Raw genomic sequence first — 20,991 nt, forward strand, 5'->3', positions numbered from 1 at the left:
GAGGGACAGGGCGTGAGGGGGGCGAGGCAGCGGGGAGCGGGAGCGGGGCTCGCCGGGGCTCTGCGCGTCCTGGCTGCCCTGCCAGCCCCTCGCTCAGCGCTGGGTCTGAGGTGACCAATTTGCTGTCTCTTCGTAAATTCAAACTGGTTTCGCCTCCTTCCCTTCGCTCTCCGCCCTTCCTCTCCTCGGCTGAGGCGGGATGGAGGAGCTGTGGCAGGGTTCTTCCTTTGCCCGTCCGATGAGATCTCTTCCATTTGTAGGGGTTTTTTTCTTTATTATCTCTGCTGTAAAATGTTTCCCTTATGGGGAACTGTTTTAAAGAGCGTTGTGAGGTTTTTCTCAGTATTGCTGCTCGTTGCTGTGGTTTTAGCCTTGTTCTTGCTCTGATACACCTATATGTGAATGTATATACATACACACATACGTGTGTGCACCCTCACAATCTCTAGTCTTGTCTTGCTGACAATGGAAACCAGCTTTCCAAGAAGGGCTGTCAGGTGTGTGTATGCTAACGAAACTATATTTTATGAGCTCTACAAGCTCTCCTGCTTCTGTTATTGTTATTTCAAACAGCCATAAGAAGATATGAAAGATACTGTGAATATAATCACAGCCTTTTCTTTTTTTTCTCCTGTATAACATGGATTTAAGGATATTAAAGATTGTTAATTACATTACAAGGTACAGTAAGCATTAGGGATTTTGTCTTCTCTATTCCTTAAATGTATTCATAAGAGTAGACTAAAAAATGTATACTTTGACTGTAAGTACCTTGATCACAAGTGGAAACATATCTTTGTTTTCATATTACTGTATTATGTAGAGAGGTGAGACTCGGGAAATGAGAGTTTGTGCAAGATGTAGAAATCTTAGTACATGATGTAGATCAGATTTAGTTTATTTTGGTTGTGCAGTTGTGTAAGTGAAGTCAAAGTAACTTTAAAAGGTGTCAGCATGCTATCTACTTCAAGCTTTGAAATCTAGACTTTTTAGTACTGAGTTTTTTCAAGTTACTGTGTGTGGTTTTAAGTGTGCTGGTTACACTGGTGTTAAATAATTCAGAATGGAACCTTTAAAATTGTCTTGACTTCATACTCTGTTCTGTCACATCCTATTTATGCAAAAATCAGTCACTAACAAAAGAAACACTCATGAAAACTCAAGCAAACCTTGAGACAACACTGGTTTGCTTGTCTTGAGCACATCTATACATAGAAAACACTTCTTGTTGAGCTATAAATGTTTGGAATGTTTTTTTGTTTCTTTTGTACAAGTGCAGTTGCACAATGCATGTGTAGTGGATTAATCTGTAAGCAAACACAGCATACACATTTGTGAGGGGTTTGGGCTTTTTGTTATAACACTATTCATTTACTGTACTCTTAAACAATTTGTGGGAATTCTTGTTCCCACCAAGGTTCCCATCTATTGTGATGAATATTTGCATTGTAGTTGTTCAAGAAGCATTAAATGCTAATAAGCAGCAGTGCATGCCATACACTTTTGTGCATTTATCGTCACAATGAACCTTAGAAAAAAGCTAGAACTGTTTTAAAGTTGTAAAAAGCAAAGCTTATCGAGTGTGTTGGGACACACATTATGTTCAAATTCTCTGTTTTGAAGGCTGCTGGGAATAACTTCATCTTGTGCCTTTTTTTTTTTTTTGGTGTGGTCTGTTGACTTACTTGATTTTGTTTTGAATAATGCTGGGCACAGTTTTGTTCATGGGAGACTTACAATTCTTTTGTATAGGACTAGCTGCAAAAAATATGATACAATGTATTTGTGTGTTCGGTGTCATAAATACTTAAACACTTTAAACAACACCCCACACCATAGACTCCCAAGAGCTTTCCTATGTGCTGTGCCACAGACTCCAAGCATATGAGATGCTGCATGTCTGTTTTGATAAAAATGACTGAAGTTGCTCCCAAATTACAAATTCAGTTGCAAAACTGAAGATGAAACAGTGATGTGCAAACCTTCCTCCTCGTGTGCCTGAATAGACACCTCTGTTGTGTGAATCATGTACTGATAGAGCTAATTCCCATTCTTGTAGCAATAAAAGTAACTGCATGTCTGTGTAACCACATGGATGCTTACAGGGGTGGGAATGAATCACATCCCTCATTAACTAACTACCCTGCCAGGAAAGCAGGATCTCACACTGCCCCAAGCCCTGACAGAGCCCCTGGTCTTGCCTGAAAACTGCTCTGAGTGCAGGTGAACCAGCAAAGCGGGTCAGCAGGAACAGGGTGTTAGAGATCAGAGGTTTGATCAAGTTTAGTTGGGTGCTTTGTGTGGATTTTGAGGTTGATGGTAGGTTATGTCAGCCATAAGGTGCATTTCCAGATATTAAATCAATGGGAAGATCACATATTTTTGGACCTTGTATGGGTTCAGATCTGACTAATACTAACCCCGGTGCTCAAGCTGTAATAGCTTCTAGGTACCATTCTTAACCACTTCCTAAACTGTCATCAGAGCAGCAAAACCAGGTCAGGTTTATTTTTGAACTTAATACAGTATTTTTTTTAGGTGGAGAAAATAAGTTCCTCATTAATCATTTACTTAAGTTCATAAACTTTTCACTGGATAGTGGATTCTCTAGTCATGTCAGAGCCTTGGCTGCTTCTGGTCACTGCTTCTTCTAGATGATGAAAACACACCTGTGACTTTTTAAACCAATGCTCGAAGTTACTCTCAAACTGAGTGTATAACTTCAGCAGGCAGTAAAGCAGTAGTGAATTTCTAGTTATTTTGTACTTTGACTGAAATTAAGATTGCCTATAAAATCAAATTGAAGATGGGATAGTCTGGAAAGCTTTGTCATGGATTAGCAGGAAGATAACTCCGTACAGTGTGTGATGCAGCCACCTACCTTATGTTCTCATATGTGAGGGATATGCAAGAAATGCAGTGTAGTAATAATTAATGACTCGGATACTGAAAGAGTGTCTTGTTCCTTTAGATTCCTCCCTTACAGCTTAATTGGACTTTCAGGAAGTGAGCAGGTTTACAAAGCTCATTGATGATGAAGAATGAGCAAGCTTCTTCATTATCTAATGAAGGATATACTTTCATACTTTTTTCTTTAAATTTTCTTTCCTACTTACATTTAACATTCATTATCTCTCCCCATTTTATCCGAGTTACAACCCATTTGTTCATTCCACTCATGTTCTTGACCACAGAATAGAAAAAAGAAGGGCTATAAACCACCTGAGTTAAATGTGAAAGGAAGCACACTTGCATTTTGCCAGCGTTAATGTAGATTCTGATGTCGTTATTTGACAGCTTTCCCAGTGGCCTAAAGCATACATTGAGCAGAAAAGTTATTTGTCAAACCCTCCATGACAGCTGTAATTACTTAAACCACTCACTGTCTCCATTTTTAAAGGAGAAGTTGGGAATATGTAGGTTTATGCAATAAAATAAATGTCTGTTGTATGGAAATTGAGTAAGATAATTACATGCAGCTCACTATGTCTTGTTTCTGGAATATATTAGTAGTAAAAAAGGATAGAAGGACTCTGAACAGGAAGAATAAAATTGTCTCCTGTGCCTTTTCAATGGCTTTGCCAATAAGGCATCTCTAGTTTTATTTTTACTAGCTCTCTGTAGCAATGGTAAAATCTGACCATAGTGTCAGTAAATTTTCTATATGCCAAGTGCTTACGTGCATCCAGAAGGGCTGCAGCGAGTATGTGAGCATTCTGCACTAAAGGGTCTCACTGGTGTTTTTCATTCCTGCTAGAAGTTCAGTTGATACTGCCTAATGAAATGTAAAATGGCTTGAGAAGCACAGCATGGCTCAGCTAGCAGTGGTCCTGGTACCCAAACATTTGTTCTTAAAGCCAGAACAGCATAGTCAAAACTAGCCTAAAATTATTTTTTTTAATTTCTTCGCGTTACTGTATTTTGAATGTAAACCTATTGTGATCTTTAAGGTAACTTGGAAGGAATTGGGATTATTGTTTGTTCAAATCTCAGACTATTTGTCAGTAGAGTTTACAGTTTTAATACTTAGGTCATCTAAAGTTTCAATATTCAAACCCAAAACCTGATATGTCAGTAGGGTCATTCAGATTCTTGTGATTGCATTTGTGTCACTGTCTCTACCAAAACCCAAAGAGAAATGCCCTGTCCAGAGGTTCTAGTACCTGTAGGAGTGGGAAGGAGAGAGGATCACAACCTTTCCCCTGACTTTGGTCAGCAATCCAGCTTGTTCCATTCAGCTGCATTTTTTGATCTTAGCTCCTACTTGTGTCAGTCCTTGTTCAGTTTGATCATTGCTCCCTTTTGTTTTTGTTCTTGTTGTGTTTCTGTTATTGGGAAGTCTTGATCTCGTGTGGTCTGTGTATAAATACTGGCAATTCTTTGCTAATGGAGATGTCTGAGAGTGGTGCTTTGGTAAATTGCTAAATTAAGGTAATTTCTCTGGCTTTTTTGTTACCCTGAAAACATAGAGAGCAGTAGATTGTAGTAGTTTGTAGTTCATTTCTGTTGGATGTGTTGGGTTTGGATGGGGACCTGAGGACTGCAGTAATACTCAACTGTTCTTTGCACACAGGAAGTCTTTTTGCCTCACGTTTTATGGCAACTGGGAAAATGCAATCTGAGTTTGTAGTATCTAATCCTTGTGGTAATAAAAGCAATACATGACATTCAGAATGCCTTTGTTTAGTGAGTTTATCTTTTAAAACAAACAATAAAGCCCTACCATCAAATTTTACTACCAGTGAGTGTGTGTTCAGTGGTGTTCAGTGCTATTGCATGTGTTCCTAGTTACTTCCCTAGTCTTCCCCTTCCTTGACTCCATCATGATCAGATTTAATTTTTTTAATACTGTCCTGTCTGCATATGCCCTGGTAGTTATATTTTTGGAGATAACTGTAACTACATAAAAAGTAAAGAGGGTAGGATTCTTTGTTGAATATATTGAGCCCTGCAGTCACATGAAGGACAAATTAGAATTTAGGGAAAATTTCTTTCATGTTGTTTCCAGCCATGTTCTCCTGTGGTTGTACCTGTGCTTGGAGTTAGAAAATTTATCCTGGCTTAATACTCCTTGAAGGCTGTCATAAATATATAGCCTAATGTGATCCAAGTTCTATGTTGATGCTAAAAGGGGAAGTTCTGTCTTCATCTCCTGCTGCACAGTCAACACCAGCAATCCTAGTGCCTTCCAGCAAGCTGTTTTGTACTTACCTGGCTGAAAATCCAGCCAATAACTATGTGTATCAAATCCTTGGACAGCTCACTGGGTCTTCAAGTGCATGTGAATGCCAGCAAATGGGAAGGATGGAAACACTGCCTGGATGGTGGGAGTGAGTGGATCTGTTTTGGCAGATGTGTAAACTTAAATTGATTCACCAGTTGTGAAATCACACCTTGACTCTATTTTGTAACCTTTTACTACTGACCTGCTGTAAATTTGCTAATCATTTTCTGTTAAACAATCTGCTGGCCTTTGACTCAATGAGTATAAGAATTTTTTATTCTACAATATGGTTTATAGAGTTGAATTTCATTCAGTGAAACTTTACTACTGATAGGTTTGGCTCTCGTGCATCCATTTGGCAAAATATATTTTCTGTAAGTAGTTTTAAACTGATGGTTCAGGTTTAGAATGCAGTAGATGTAATTAGTTTGCTCAGCAGAAGAACCAGCAGTAAAGAATTAGTTACAACAAACACTGCAAATTATGTAGCATGTGTTAAAAATAAAATTACGTGGTAGCTAACAAAAAGGCTATAACTCAATTCAATGGTTCTTCTCTCTGTAATAACTAATCAGGCTTGGATCTCATGGTTTCTGGTGTTGGCCAAACAGCTTGAATGAATTGCAGTTGTGTATTCATCTGAAGCCATGGGCTGTGCAGGATGCTTTCTTCAGCTGCTGCAGCCCCCTCTCCTAGGTGGAGAGGTGGAAATCCATTAATGTTAGAAACGTCTTGTGGTTTGATTTATCAGTGCATCAGAGTTAAAAGTATTGACTTAATTCTCTGAATTACAGATACTTAGAGAAGATGCAAAGGGTACAACATTGTGGTCTTTTCTTTATGGGTCTGTTGTGCCTAAGTTAGTACTTCTGTATATGTGCAGGAAGAGGGTTTAATGTTTCAGCTTGAAGTCCCCAAAAGTGCCCCAATAGTCCTTGACTTCAGCCTCACAATTCTGAACTACAAACTGCTGCTTCCACTGGCAGCCCAGGTGTCTTTCAGGAGTGAGGAGTCTTTGTTCTCTTCTAGATTATAATGTTACTGATTTGAAAGTTAAAAGTATTTACACTCAGAGCCTTCTCCCAATGAGCTTCAGGCACTCCAAAATGAGAATATACTGAAACCCTCCAACTTGCTACGCAGCCCAGGTGTAGGCTGCTGGAACATATGGTTTGTAACCATAATGTGCTCTGAGCAGAGGGCAGGAGGATTAGGGAGCATCTATTCAGTTCCACCCACCACCCCCACATTGTTCAGTGACCCATGTGGATTTTAGTCTCTTTATTCAGCTTATTTTTGAAGCTTAGCTTTGAATACAGAAACGTGTTATTGTTGCCTTGGGCTTTTGGGTAGTGCTCCAGACCATTGAAAAGTTTTCAAACACTATTTTTCATGTAATCTCTGTGCAGTGAAGCATAGTAATGTTACTGCTTCTTATATGTATGAAGCTTGGAATGGTACAAAGTTTAAAAGCATCTGCTGATTTGGGGTACCAAAATTTAAAATACTTAGTGCCTGAATTTACAGGCATTATTTTTAAATGTAGCACTTAATAACTTCAGATGCCGTGGTGACTCCTTAGAAATACTGGGAATCAAGCCCAACAACTAGAAAAATGTGATTAATTACTGTATTTTTGAAAGATTAGTTTAGAAAATTTGCTTAGTATTATGAAAGAAATATATGGCACTGACACTATGCAATCTATTTTTCCAAAGCAGTACACCACTTTCAGGTTAACCATCCCTTTTTCTTTGTGTAATTCCCTGGGTTTTTCCCCTAATGGTTTTTCAACAACACTCTATTTTATGAGACTTTAACTATGAACAGTCCTGATTCTTACAGTAATTTCATCTTGTCCGAAAAAGTCTATTTGAACAGAAAAATTTTGAAGAAGAATGAGAAGTGGTATGTGGTTTTTAATTAAAGACATGTGGACAATAGATATGCCCAGGAAACAATTAAAGTTCTGTGGGCATCTTTATCATCCTTGTGCTTGATTTAGCAGTGTTACCTAAGTTTTTAGCTGAGTTTTCTCTTTACAAAATATCCGTGTGTTTTCCCAGTTGCTTTCCTGATGCTGAATTCTAAATTCAGGCTGAGTTTTAGTTAGAGATGCAGTCTGAATTTTCTAGAATGGTTAAGTGGAATAAAGCTGGTGTCTGTGTGATTCCTCAGGCCAGTTCAAACCTTTACATTTCTCTTAGGTGAGCCAGCAAGATAGCAGGAGGTTGTCATTCCCTGGAACCTGTTTGTAGGGTGGGATGCTGTACTTCCAAGTTGTACAGATGTTTGAGGGCAGAGGTGATGGCTGGAGCAGATCTTGGGTTCTGTGTTTGGGTGTTCTGGAGGTGATTATGCTCTACCAGGTGATTATGTTCTACACAGGTTCCTCCCGGTGTTCATGTCCCGTGTCTTGTTCCCAGCAATGTTTGTTATCTCAGTTCAGTCTCTTCTGCCCATGGTTTGTTTTTTTTTTCATTTCCTTTATCCCAACTTCCACGTCTTAACACTTTCTTCTTTTCTAGTTAATCTTGCTTGGTCTCAAAAGCCTCTCTCATCACCAACTCTAGTCTTCTCATCCAAGTTGTTAGCGTGATAAAAAGAGGAATAACTGGTGTCATAACATTTGGTAGGAAATACCTTTTAAATTAAATCAGAAAATTAATTGTACGACGCTGATGAGACAAGTAATAATTTGAACATGCTTAACTCATGATTACTATTATTAATGGTCACGTATATTACCCTTTAGTTCAGTCAGACCAAGGCTTCTACTGGTCTTTGAGCTGGTGTCAGTCACGCTGTTCTCAGGGATTGAGAGTCACTGAGCACAACAATAGCAGGACAATTAGGAGCTTGTCATTACTCTTGTCCCAAGCTCATCTGTGGAATAAATGTTTTTGTAGAGGGCCATGACTGAATGTGGTTGTGAGCCATAAAATATCTGCTATTTCCTTTCATTCTGCTGATTTGCAAAGGACTGGGGAGGTTTGGCTTAGCAAGGTAAAAAAATTATCTTTGGAACCCATCTATGCTAAAACAGCAGGTCATCCATTTGAACTGTAAACTTATTGCAAATATTCAGATGTTAAATATTTCGTGGCTCTGTTCTGCTGGGTGCAAATTGTGTCATTCAGGGATGGCTGTGTGTCAGAAGCCTGTTATAATTACCATTAAAAGTTAGTGTGGCAATCACAGGAGCTTCACTGTTGGTAACAATCATCAAACCTCCACTGGTGATTAGCTCAGAGCTAGCATTGTGCTCTGAGCATGGTGAAGGAAATCACACACACACATTTCTAGTGCTTGTGATTTGGCTGTGAATTATGTAACTGAGTAATACAGATGTGATATTTTAAACATCTGTCATCTCTGCTTTCACAAATACAGTAAAATGAGAAATGCATCTGTTAGGTTCTTTTATCAACATTATTGCACTGCAGTTTCTGTTCACAGCCCCAGTATTGCCCTGTAGTGGTTAAGAAATAAGTCTGTGGAAATTCCATTTGAAAAACATGTTATCAGTTTGAAACCAGACTGCTTAAATAGTTTTCCACGTATAAATAAAATTAAATCATTTTCAGTTCATATGTCTTTCACTTAAAACACATTTTTCCTCTTTGGATGCATAAAACAAAAGGCAAAAATACAAATTTTAATTAATAATGCAGTTGTTGTCCCAGTGCTGCCAGATTTGCAGTATATAAATGGAAGAAAAACTTAATGGTTTTAATAATGATTGTAATCGTTTCTAAATAGATTTTCAGATAGAAATGTGATTTTTAAAAAAAACCTAACTTCACCTGTATTCTTGCCATGTGATGCAGTTCTTTTAAATTCTTAACCATGCTGAAAATGTTATAAATAGAAACACAAGAGTTTTTAGCTTGCAAGCTGTGTGAGCTGATTCTGGGATAACTTAAATGAGGTGTTGTTCTTTCTGTTTTGGGGAAGGGGTTTCCTCCTTTAATGAATGTGTACCGCACATGTCCCTGGGCCTTTCTCAGTATAGGAAGGAGAAATGTGTCTGGTACCTGACAATTGTTAGGGATAACAAAAGCAAACAAACACAAAGACGTGAGCAGAACCCTGAGATTTTCTGTTCTCCAGTCCGTGGGCTGCCTGCCACTTCACCCTTGGAGAAGCGCTTTGTACTTTTGTTTCCCTCAGCTGGAGGTGTTTCAATCTCCTGAACACTGGTGTCTGTTTTTTAATCATACTAGAAGAAAGTGTGTTCATACTTACAGTATGCTTTACAGATTTGCCTGTTTCTATTCTGGTTTGGACCATAAAGAAATCCTGCTATCGCTGCATTTCCCAACTCTTTGTATCTTGCTTTCTCTGTTTAGTGTGGCACATTCTGCTTCCTTCCTGTGTGCACCACGACATCCTTATGTCAGAGGCATTTAGAAAAGAACTTGTTTGGTGTATTGTTTTACTTCTCAGGCAAAAGCATAGCATTTTAGAGCTGGAAAGCATAGTTTGTTCTCCATAAAGAGAAGAGGGAAAAAGAAATTACAAAACATCCATCTTAGTGAGGGACATTTTTTAATCTCATTTCAAGCTTTGTATGGCATATAAGTGAATTCATTCAAACAGGTTTTTCATATGCTTTTGTATTTTATTTCCATGCCAGATTATTTGAAGCTCTGTGACTACATTACATAATACCATAAAATTACACATTCTGCAGAAGAGTAATTTTGAGTGTATTGTTGGTATTAATTTTTAAAAGCAATGTCAAACTCCAGTGGTGAACTTTCATTACCAAAATTTTTGTCAGTTTATAGCAACTTATTTTATGATCCTGTCACTCTTGCTATCTTACTCTGTACCAGTGAAATGCAGTACTCTCTGTTTCTTTTACTTAGTATTTCTTGTCACAGTTACAACAGTTGTTTCTTCATTTGCTGTAGGTGCTGTTTAAATAAAAAATTATTGTTTATTAAATACAGTCAGGAGAAATACAAACTAAAATAGTTTTATTTTCAAATACCATTTGTGGTGAGACTTTTCACAAGTTTCTCATTTTTTCTTTGTACTGGCCAAGGAGTTTTATTCACTTCTGTTAGAAGTAGAGATGCATTTCTGTGCCTCTGATGATCTCAGGATAGATTTTCTTCATCATATTGTGCTTACAGTAGTGAACCCATTATTACTTCCAGGGCAAGAAAAATACTCTGTACTGCCACCATTGTTAGTCATTGCTTTATCATAATTTTTTTAATATAACTTCAAATATCCTGCTTGACTCACATTTTCCTACCCTTATTTCTGGGTTTTTTTTTTATTTTTTTGCTGATCACTTCCATATTTATACTGAAGTTAGATTAATCTTTTAATGCTGTGCCATTTTTATTATATTGTTCAAATATTGCACACCAGAGCCAATTATTTTCAGTGTCTAATCAGCCCTTCCAGTTTCCTGTGTGTGGTTCCATGACTTATTTGCTATTCAGTGAATATCAAATCTGTAATTTCTTTGCTGCACCGAAGCCCTTCTCTCTTATCTCCCCACAGCCTGTGTAGACTTTAAGAAGTTGGTAAAGCCAAATTATTTCCATTAAATCTATTGACTAAAATCCAGGGAGTGATTTTTGCGTTGGGACTATTTTCTCTTGTTTGGGGTTAGAATCTATTCATTTGCCTCGTGTTCACCCGAGTTGGAGGCTGTTGACCCTCTTTGTACCCAAGCCTGTTGTCCTAGTGAGGTTTTGGGAAAGGTAAGTGGATTGAATAAATATCAAATGTATGTTTTAACAATACTTGTAATTTGTGATAGGAAAAAATAATAGATGGATCCAGAAGTTTGCATATGAACTTACTGGCAATAGTTTTAGCTCAATTTTCAAAGCTTTTTTAATGTGTTTTGCTTTAAATTGATGTTTTTAAAAGTTGATTTTTTTTTTTTTTGTTGCATAATTCCTTTTGTACCTGAAGGAACTTCATCTAAGGGGCTGGGGGGATAAGTTCATTTACTGCACACTTCCCCTCACTGCTAACTCTGTGAAACAGTCTTGGAAAATGAAACCCTGCTCTGCTGGAACTCAGTCAAGTATTTCAGGAGCAGCGGGCAGAAGGCAGTGTCGTGTTGCCGAGGAGCAGTGAATGCTCTCACACATCTCGAGTGTCTGTCTGCCTGTGGCCCTCTGTTAGCTGGGGTGAGGCAGTTTCTCTGTTACTTGGAGATTTTTCCACTTAAAATTCTTACATGCTTTCAAATGAACACTTTTAAATTACAGTTTTATATACATGTACAGCTAAAAATACCAGCAGTTGAAATAGTCATTATGAAATAGAAGAATAGAGATCTCTGGAAGTGGAATTCCCATCGTTGTTGTGCAGTGTGGGCAGTGGCTGCACAGCTTCTCTTTTGTGGCTCAGTGTTTGTCAAGAATTCTCTTAGCAAGGCAAAAAGCTTTCATTTTCCTCAGTTTGCACTGAGCTGCTGTAGATAAAAGTTGTCACATACAGAAAACTGTTTCACTGAAGGAGCTGAAGGGATAGAACCAACCAGCCAAAAATTTTGAAGTGACAACTGCAGTTTGAGATTAATTTTCATGACAGCTTCTTAAGAGCAATGTTTAGTGTTAAAGCTCATCTTAAGCATTTCCCTGAAGAGGAATTGATTTGGTTGGATTTGGGGAAAAAAAAAAAAAAAACAACCAAACTCATCTGTAGTCAGATGAGTTTGGATTTTTTTTTAATAAAAAGTGTTTGCTGCCAGCATTCATAATGTTAATTTTATTTTGTGAAACGAAGTGCATACAATTCACCTCATATGCTAACTGGAGAATGTAACAATAATTTTGATAGCCTTGCTATTATTTTTTAGCAAGCTTAGCTTTTTTTTTAAAAGGTGAAGATGAATGAAGTGGTGACTGCCAGTCCTGTAGCCCTTGATCCCTCATAATGTCTTCATGGTGTGTTTTTGACTGAAGGTGACTTTTATGGTTTAAAGATTCAAAATTTATTTCATATTTTAAGCATATATTTTGGCAATTGCTGCCATTTATCTCCTCATTTGGTTGTCCCCTCTGATAAAGGAGTATTTTCCATGCATATCCTATACTGTTGTTTTATTTCTTGACACTAAAATGGCTTGTACTGCACAGATGACTTTGTAAGACTACAGCTCTCTTTCCAGAATTCTGGCAATAATTGTCCTATTGAAATTGAAACACTGCTTGTGTAAAGTATAACAGGCTTTTTTTGTTAGGGATGATGTCAGCATGAGAGATGGCCTCAAGGAGCCATTAAAAGAACATAGGACTTTTGACTGTTGGACTTTATTGACTTTTCCCCTCAGTAAAATACAGTTCTGCAGAAGATGGATCAGTGTCTGCAGTGCTATGAGATGTATTTGTTGACTTTACTGTGCAGTCTGATGAAGATGTATCTCAGTGCCATAAATACATAGGCACTCTCTCAAGAGTGTCAGAGAAATGCAGTAATAAGAGACGTAAAATTTTATAGAAATTCTTGCCTTTCTCTGAAAGTAATTGTCCTTTTTATGTGAAACTACTCACTTTGCCTTTTAGGACCCTTGAATTTTCAGTTCTGGTTTGTTTCTAACTCTTCCCTTAAGACATTTTGAAATGTATCTCCATCTACAAGCTTACATATTTATATGTGAAAATGCATATAGATGGAGAATTTTATGTCCAGTCTTAAGATGAATTGAAGCTTTTAGTGAAATAAATAGGTGAATGGTAGAAATAAGAAGTGTTTGTTAGTTGCATTTTATATTTCTAGCCTCCTGACTGACATTCCTCGTGCCTTTATTCCATGCCAGGTCGTCCATCCCCAAGTTAGTTTACTCACAGACCCATTAGAATGGATGTATATATGAGATACTTTACTGATTGAGATGAAAGCCAGGGCAGAACATCCAGCAAAGTGACAGTACCACACAGCAGTCTTCCTCACTCATGACCTCTGCGGGTGTGACTCTGATAGCCATCAACAGATTGTTGAGGGTCGTTATCAATGTAGTCCGTGTACATGGGATGCCTAAGCTGGGTGTGGAAGGACCACCTTGGACAGTGTAAATATATTCACAAGGCACTGTGCTGCCTTGCAGGGTTTTTCTAGCCTGACTCAGTCATTCCTAGGGGGCTTTGACGCTCTTCTGTCACCATTGTCACTGCCTATGACCATGCACGCTCTGCATTAGGTTTTATATTAACCTGTAGTTTTGCTTTGTCCTGGTTATCTGACCCTTCCTTCCCCTCCCTTTTATGAATAACTGAAGGTTGGCTATGGATTTTAGACTACAGACTATGGCATCTAGCATGGTATCTGAAACTCTTATAGTGAAATGGAGGAACTAATATTTATCATATTCTTGATTTACTGTCTGTTTTGTGAGAGGCTGTATGTGCAGCATAGTTTCTTGACAGGAGTCTTTTCTATTTTTCATATCTGCTTCTGTGCATAGTCTTCCGTCCATACTGCATGCCCCATGTTTTCCACGTAAAATTGGAAAAGAGAGAGAAATGGGTTTGAGGAGATGATAAATGTGTGTGAAGACCTTGAAGCCCTTACTGACCAGTCTCTGGACCATGAGAAAATTGTGGTACTTTTAACTTGTAGAAGAAAGGAAATGTAAAGTTGCCCCATAGAAAACAGAGCCTTCTCTCTTGCTGAGAGCAGACATGTCTCTGTTCCACTGGCTCAGCCCTTGCTCTGGAGGTGGCAGCCTGCACTGTGTCCTGTACTGACGTTTATTTTTGAATACAACTTACCATGATGCAAGGACAAGCGTAACAACATTAGCAAGCTTTTAATTAAAAACAAGATAAAAAAATGTATTAAGTGACTTGACTTTCAAATTCAACATTTCAACTCGAGCCTGCAAAAGAATGTCTTCAAACTGTTTTGCAGACCTTTGCCATATTCATTGCTGTTTCTGTGTGGCAGCTGAGCTCCCCTCTGCAGAGCAAACCAGATCACTAAGAACAAGTTGCTCTAAGTTATGAACTGACAGCCAGGTTAGTTCTGCCCCTGTGGATGTGGCAAGTTATACTCAAGTCGTGAGCCATCAGTTGTCTTGAAGTGTTAATGGGAAAGTGAAGAGATGTCAAAGAAAATGAGGAATTGTTTCCTGATTGGGAGAGCCCATAGAAGGGAGGTATGTTGGTGTTTTTGGTTGGAGTATGTTCATGTACTGGTATTTATTCTCCATGGTACTGCATGTGAGAACTGAGAAAAGCAGATTCCTAGATAAAAATAGATGATGAAGAAATAAGAAGAGGTAAATTTTAGTTTTTATATGCTGGGAATCAAAGCAGCAAATCTGAACCATGTAATGATTTTAAGTGATTGTGTTGCAGTGAGACATTTACGAAACAAGCTTAGTCTCCTTTGTTTTAGTCAAGATGGTTGCATAATGATACAAGAAAATGGAATGCTTAAGTAACGAAGACTTTGATCTGATTCAATTCAAAGTAATGTCAACTGAGAAAATCCTGATGAAAGATTTTCTTTCACAAGTTGTTTTCTTACTTCTCCTTTTCTCAATTCTTTGTTAAGGCAAGACTTCAACTTATTTGTCAATGTGCTGATAACAGCTAATTTAAGGAAACTACTGCCAAAGGAAGTCACTGCCCTCATATATTCACTAGAGACAGTTCATGTAAGTCCTCCCCAAGTTAGCTTCAGGCAAAATTTGCAAGAGTAGTTTAAACAGCTTCAAAAATCATGTGAGCTAACTTGACGGTTTTTCTGCCTGATGTGAGTTGGGAAATGCTCACAGAAGCATTGCAGAATTAGTAGCTTACAGCCAAGGGGTGGTAGGGAGGACCCAAGAGAGGGGATAATTTTAAACCAGTAAAGTCACATCCCAGAGGGTGGGGATCTCCAAGGCTTTCAGGTGTCATTAAACTGTCTTTGTTACACTGTATAAAAGGCTAGACATGAGGGTTTCATGCTATGATTTGACTTTTTTATTTTTAAATCAACAAGGAGTAGGTTTGGGTCAAACCCAAACAGCTTCTTTTAAACCAGTTTTATCAATGGAGAGGTGTAGGCTGCCATACCAGCTTTGTAGGTGTAGTCCAAAGGCTGCTGTCTATGTTCTGCATTAAAAAAGCAGAGGGGCCTGCATTGCAACTGGGCAATGAGGAACTGAGCTTCCCTGATTTAACCAGCCTTGGTGAACTGGAGACTCCAGTTCATTTACTCAATGATAAATCTTTTGCAAAGTTGCTTCTCCAACTTTCACTTAGTTTAGTTTGTTTGGCTTTAAGTTTTAGAGGTATTTGAAAGAGAAGCATGATTATGCTGTTGGGTGAGTGCCAAGTTTAGTGAGGAAAGGGAATAAATTGCTAGAAGAGAGAAGACTGGGGGGCTGTCACTGGAAAGTGGGAAGTAGAGCACATGTAAAAACTTCTTTAACCGTAAACCGCATGTGAAGGGGTTAGAATTAATTCCTGTTTTCAGACACAGATAAACAGCTCCACTTTGCATCATCTCTGCTGTAGCAGTACATGAGTTGCAGTTTGTATTCTGTCTGTAAGCTGTCCTGTTGTTTACTGGCCAGTCATAAGGCCCAGCTGGCAGGTCACCTGATTTCCGTCTGCCTCCCTTTTAAAGCTACTGAAAATCTGTCCCTGCTCATTTGAAAAGTGGTTTCATCTCACTTTGAAAATGTTTGCTTAGCTCCAATGTGTGCCATCCTTAAAATACCATGGTGTGTACAGAAGGACATACCATGCTTTGTACTGAGGTATGTATCCATAATGAGCAAAACTTGGGTATAAATCCCTGATCACATTCCTGTGTTTGCTACTCTGTTTTATTAGAAGTGTTTGTGAGTTAAGGAATAAAAGAAATAAAATAAAATAAAAAAAGGGCAGTTTCATGGTTGTTATTAACCAGCTAGTCCAAATCCCAGGTACTGCCAGAAGTCCTGATCTTGTTCTTCAGTACTTATAAAGCCACATTCTTGTCCTCTCCCTTATGTTGATGTTAGAGATTACTCAGCTGCAGCAGGAACTGGATCATGCCTCAGAAGGGCTGAAGACTATTTGTGGCTTTGTTTTTTTTCAGGATTTGTTCTCAGTAATGAGACCCAACTGGCAGTGTGGCTGCACAGGCGGGAGTGCTGGTGCAAGGGAGAGGATGGGAACACATGGCCAGTAAGGAATTGCTCCGTGGCTTTGAGTGGCTGACTGTGAAGCCAGGGTCTACATTGAATAATGAATAAACAATAGTTGATGTAACAGTTTGATCCATTTGGGCTACAGATTTTTCTGCTCTAGAGCCAACTAGAGGAAAAGCAACTGGAATTGTTAGAATATGAAAAGTTTTCAGTTCCTGCAGGGACTGAAGCTTGCCACTCTTGCCTGCTCTCCAGTAGCCACACAAGAACAGCTATGTAATGGTGTTCTGTAGTTGTCACTGTTTTTTTGTTTTTAATAAACAAACAATATTTTTCCTTGCAAAAGGAAAATGAAATCATTTTGCAGAGGAAGTGGCATTGTATTCCAAGGTGTTACTCTTGTTAGAATGTTTATCCTCTTCTTGCAGTACTCAGGTGGTTATGCTCTAGCAAGACATCACGCTTTCCTTGGAAATGTGCTTTCTTGTCACTGGTCATACAGCAGCTTACATTATGGGCAGGACTTTAATATCTGTTTGTGTTTAGTCAGTCTTTTTTATGGTGGCATTTGCGAGGTTTTACTTCATATGTAAAAGAGAAAGCTAAACTACAGCAAATATGCATTAAAATCATGTGAAGAGAAAAAAGGGAAAGAGAATGGGAGTTGATGTTTAGAATCATCTATTTTCATCTTTGATCCCAGGTGTGATTGAATTTTCTTACTTAGTATAAAGTTCTTACAGATTTTCTAGTCTTAAGAGCAAATGGTGAATGTTGCAGAGAATAGGCCAGGTAAGAGGGTTGTACTTATTTAATTTTTTTTTTTTTTTTAATTCAGTGTGATGTGTTTTAACAGAAGAGAGTTGCTAAAAAACCCTAGTGTAGTTCAAGTAACTTGGAAGCCAGATTCTGCAAATCTCCCTTGTGTGACTGTTCTTAAAATGCTTCTGAGTTAGAAAACAAAAAAGCCAGCCAGGTTTCATGGGTAATCTGGGTGTTGAAGGGAAAAAAAAGGTAAAGACTTTGGCAATAGTTCTCACTTCATTAAACTTGCTTCAAGAAAGATATTTGTGGGAGTTCTTCAGAGGAGTGAGGGGTTTTCTTGTTTTTTTTTAAAAGCTTTTGCAAGGAGCTTTGTTATTTGTATTGAATGTTCCAAAATAAAAATGTAACCAGAGGAAATAGCATCTGTGAAACTTTGATTCACACGTGTGAAACTTGACAATGGTTTGGCAGTGATTTGAAGCAAGTTTTATAAAGGACAGTTAAGCAGCCTTGGTTAAAAGCTACAAACTTTGTCTTCTGCACTCAAGGCAATCCACAGGGCCCATATCAGTGTGATGTGTAATCTTCTATTTGTTGTTCATGTTAAGCAGTGAATTCTCAGGTTGGTGCAGCAAGTTTTTATGGTCACTCTGCATTCCAAATGTAGCGCCACCAAGTCAACATTTGGAAGAAACCACTAACCTTTGCCTTGCTTTCTGGAACTGCAGTAATCACAGCCTGTGCATGGTGCCAAAAGCAGCAGGTTGGAGATTCTAGGTTACAAACTGTTAGTTCATGGAAATGGTTAAAGTGCAGTTTAATGCTGCTGGTGCTGCTGCTAAGCAGGAATGTGATCATGCATGTCAAGCACGGATCTGCTGAGCATTGAAATCTGATAAGTGTATCAAGAATGGATCACTTCTGAACTTAATCTTCCTTCATGAAATGCTTGCAATTGAAACTGGAGATTCCATATTTCATTACAGGGCTACAGAAATAATGCAGGTGGAAACAGTCTTCATTATATCTGTTCTGTGGGTACTCTGGCTTAGGCAGTGGAGCTGTCCTTGATAGTTTACCTGGGGAAAACACAGAAGGAATAAATGTTATTTTGGTTCAGTAAATGCCACCTTACCTTAAATGGTTTATATGAACAATATCTTGATGCCTGGGAAAAATTCAGGTTTGACAGGGCCGGCAGGTAGAAGGTGAGTCAGGAGATGACATTTTTGAGGTTTGTTTTAAATTAGGGTATGCAGAAGTGGTAGTCCTGTATCACAGCAGGCAGGAAGAGGTAAAGTCACCCCTCCTGTGTGAGGAAATCCTCCAGGTGTGAAATGAAGCTTGAAGGATGCCAACATTTTCAGTGTTTAGAAAGAAAAACCCTCCCAGTAACTGAGTACAGGGACCAACAACATCAGAAGTATATCACAGAGGTATTATCTTATGATGATTTCTGGCTTCCTTTTGCAAGAAAAGTCAGAACCATAATACCAGTAGCTCATCTGCTTGGGGCTATGATTTCATTATATTAATTTTCTCTTAGTAGCTTAATGGGAATGTTTCCTAAAAGTCAGCAGAATCACACGGATTGTTACTCTTAGGTTATCAAGTTCTGAAGTGTTTGAGAAGTGAAAAAAACCAACGCATAAAACCAGGATAAAGATGCATGCATTTATTTGGCTAATAGAATGAGTGACAAGCTAAAGGTAGAGCTGAGGTTTGTATAACAATGTGCCTCAAATCTATTTTGAAATGTTGTTGTTCTAATAGAGTTTATCCTAAATGTCAAAATTGAGCAATCAGATGCATCAGGTTCCTCAAAAGATGGTTTTAGTGGCATTATCTAAGAGGTGGCTGTACCTAAGCAGTCACTTTCCAGAGAGCAGTAGCTGTAAATGAGCTGTTCTAGTGGGCTACTTTCTGGATCATCAAGGCTACTTCACCCAATTCAAGGGTTTTCTCCAGTGCAATGGTGGTTTTGTTGTTATCAGTGTGAAAGTGTGGAGTTTGCTTCTGGTCTTTAAGTTGTGTATGTGGGGAAAAAAAAATAAGGCTGTTTACACAGTGCCAGATTCTATTATTTCTTCTTAAACAGCTGTACCTTCTCCTCCTAAAGCAGTTTATGCTGCCTTTTGCCTTCTGTCACTATACTGGCTGTCAGCCTTCTCATCATTGATTGGCTTCTGTAATTATTCATAAGAAAATATATTTTCCTCTTGTCAGCTGCAAGCTCATATGTCTTAGATTTGTGTATTATTAAAGGAAACCATGATTGTGCTTTCAAACTGCAACACATGTCTATGAGGGCAGTCTGTAGCCACCAGTGTCACCATTGGGATTCAGATCACAAATACCAGGGTTTTTGCATCACTGCAGCAAGTTCATGGCTGACATCACACGGCTGCAAAGGGGCTGTTCTGGAGCCATGTTACAGCATGGGTGGGAGCCCGCAGCTGACAGTGTCACAATCTCTCTTACATCAGTGCAGCCAGCGGGTGTTGTGGTGGTTGCAGACATTTGGTTTTGAATAGACAGCCAAAATCTGTGCTTTGCTGGTTTAAATTTAAAAAAAATAAAAATTCAAAGTGTGTGGGGAACACACGCAGGTCTCTGATGACAAAAAGCAGATTTTTATTAACAAAATTTTGTATCAAAGCCCAGTCTAGAGTGTCTGCCTTTGTCTTAGTTAATTGGAATGAGGGGATTAGTGGACTGATCCCATCAGCATCTCATAATGAGCTGGAGTTCACCAGCACCCAGCTGGTCTGAGTGCCAGCAACAGTAGAGCTGCAGCTCCCTCTCTTTGTAGTGTAGGTAGTGGGTACCCCATATGTTGAACAGTGCATCTTTGTCCATCACTGATTGTCCTTTGGAGACAAAATTTGTATTACAGCTGGAGTTAAAAATGGGTGAACACAGACCTGCTAATGTTTGATGTGAGAGGAATGTTCGTCTTTGAGCAGGAGGAGTTTGTATTTAATGCCAAATTACGCAATTTGAAGCACAGTGTATCTCTAGTCACATTTAACATTGGATTTGCTGGCTTTCTCCAGAGAATCCTTATTAAGATGGAAAAGGTCAGTGGTCTGACTCTGCTCTGAGATTTCATTTTGTATCTGTACTGTTGGCTTTTTTATCTTTCAAAAGAGCTTAGTTCCAAAGAATGCTTCCCCTTTGCCAAAATTCCACATGATCTTGCCTTCAAGGAAACACATCCATTTTTAGTAAACTAGGAGAGCCTTTATTTAAAAAGAAGATTTCTGGTAACAGTGATTTTAACCCATGAAATGTGGGCACAAATGAGTTAATCCTACTTCCAATTATAACAGCTATATTTCACTCATATGATTATTCATAGTGAAATTCAGTATTTGTGCTTTTACGGGGGAATTAGTAATTTGTTTTTTCCAGTTTAAGGTATGAGAAGCAGCAAGGGTGTGTACCTACATAAGAAAATAACCTGTATTGCATTGATTACTTCTTGCTTGTTAAAAAATAAATAATACCTCATTACAACATCTGTTATTTTCTCCAAGAAGTAGAAATCTTTGCAAAAATTTTAGTTTACACAATAATTTGTACTATAATACCTTTCTGTTTTCAGGTTGTTGAAGTTATTTCATGTATACAGTAGCAGAAGAATATGACCAAAACAAGTCTTAATTGGCAGGATATTAGTTGGGTATTTTAAATAAAATACCGTAGTTCTTTCCTTTGCCTCACTTACACTTTCTCTTTTGAGAAAAACACCAGCTAGTGCTGTGCTGCTGAGCAGCAAATATGTGACTATATAACCACTCACTGGAATGCTTTTGTTATCTTCTCATTTTTTGAGAGGCTGTGCCTCTCCTTCAGGTGTTTTGAGGAACGTGATGGGGGAGAGGATGGAATT

At 38.4% G+C, this 20,991-nt stretch overlaps 1 protein-coding gene and 1 long non-coding RNA gene across 37 annotated transcripts in view; both read left to right on the plus strand.

The window, feature by feature from the left end:
• LRCH3 (leucine rich repeats and calponin homology domain containing 3) overlaps positions 1 to 20,991 on the plus strand; it is a 59,962-nt gene that overhangs the window by 224 nt on the left and 38,747 nt on the right. The gene's annotated exons all lie outside the window — the stretch shown is intronic.
• LOC116183950 (uncharacterized) lies at positions 5 to 16,447 on the plus strand. The gene is made up of 2 exons (XR_004148669.2): positions 5 to 15,956; positions 16,280 to 16,447. It is a non-coding gene; the product is annotated as an uncharacterized LOC116183950 (long non-coding RNA).

The sequence above is a fragment of the Lonchura striata genome, chromosome 9 (assembly GCF_050655825.1).
Source record: "Lonchura striata isolate lonStrDom1 chromosome 9, ASM5065582v1, whole genome shotgun sequence".
Lineage (NCBI taxonomy): Eukaryota > Metazoa > Chordata > Aves > Passeriformes > Estrildidae > Lonchura > Lonchura striata.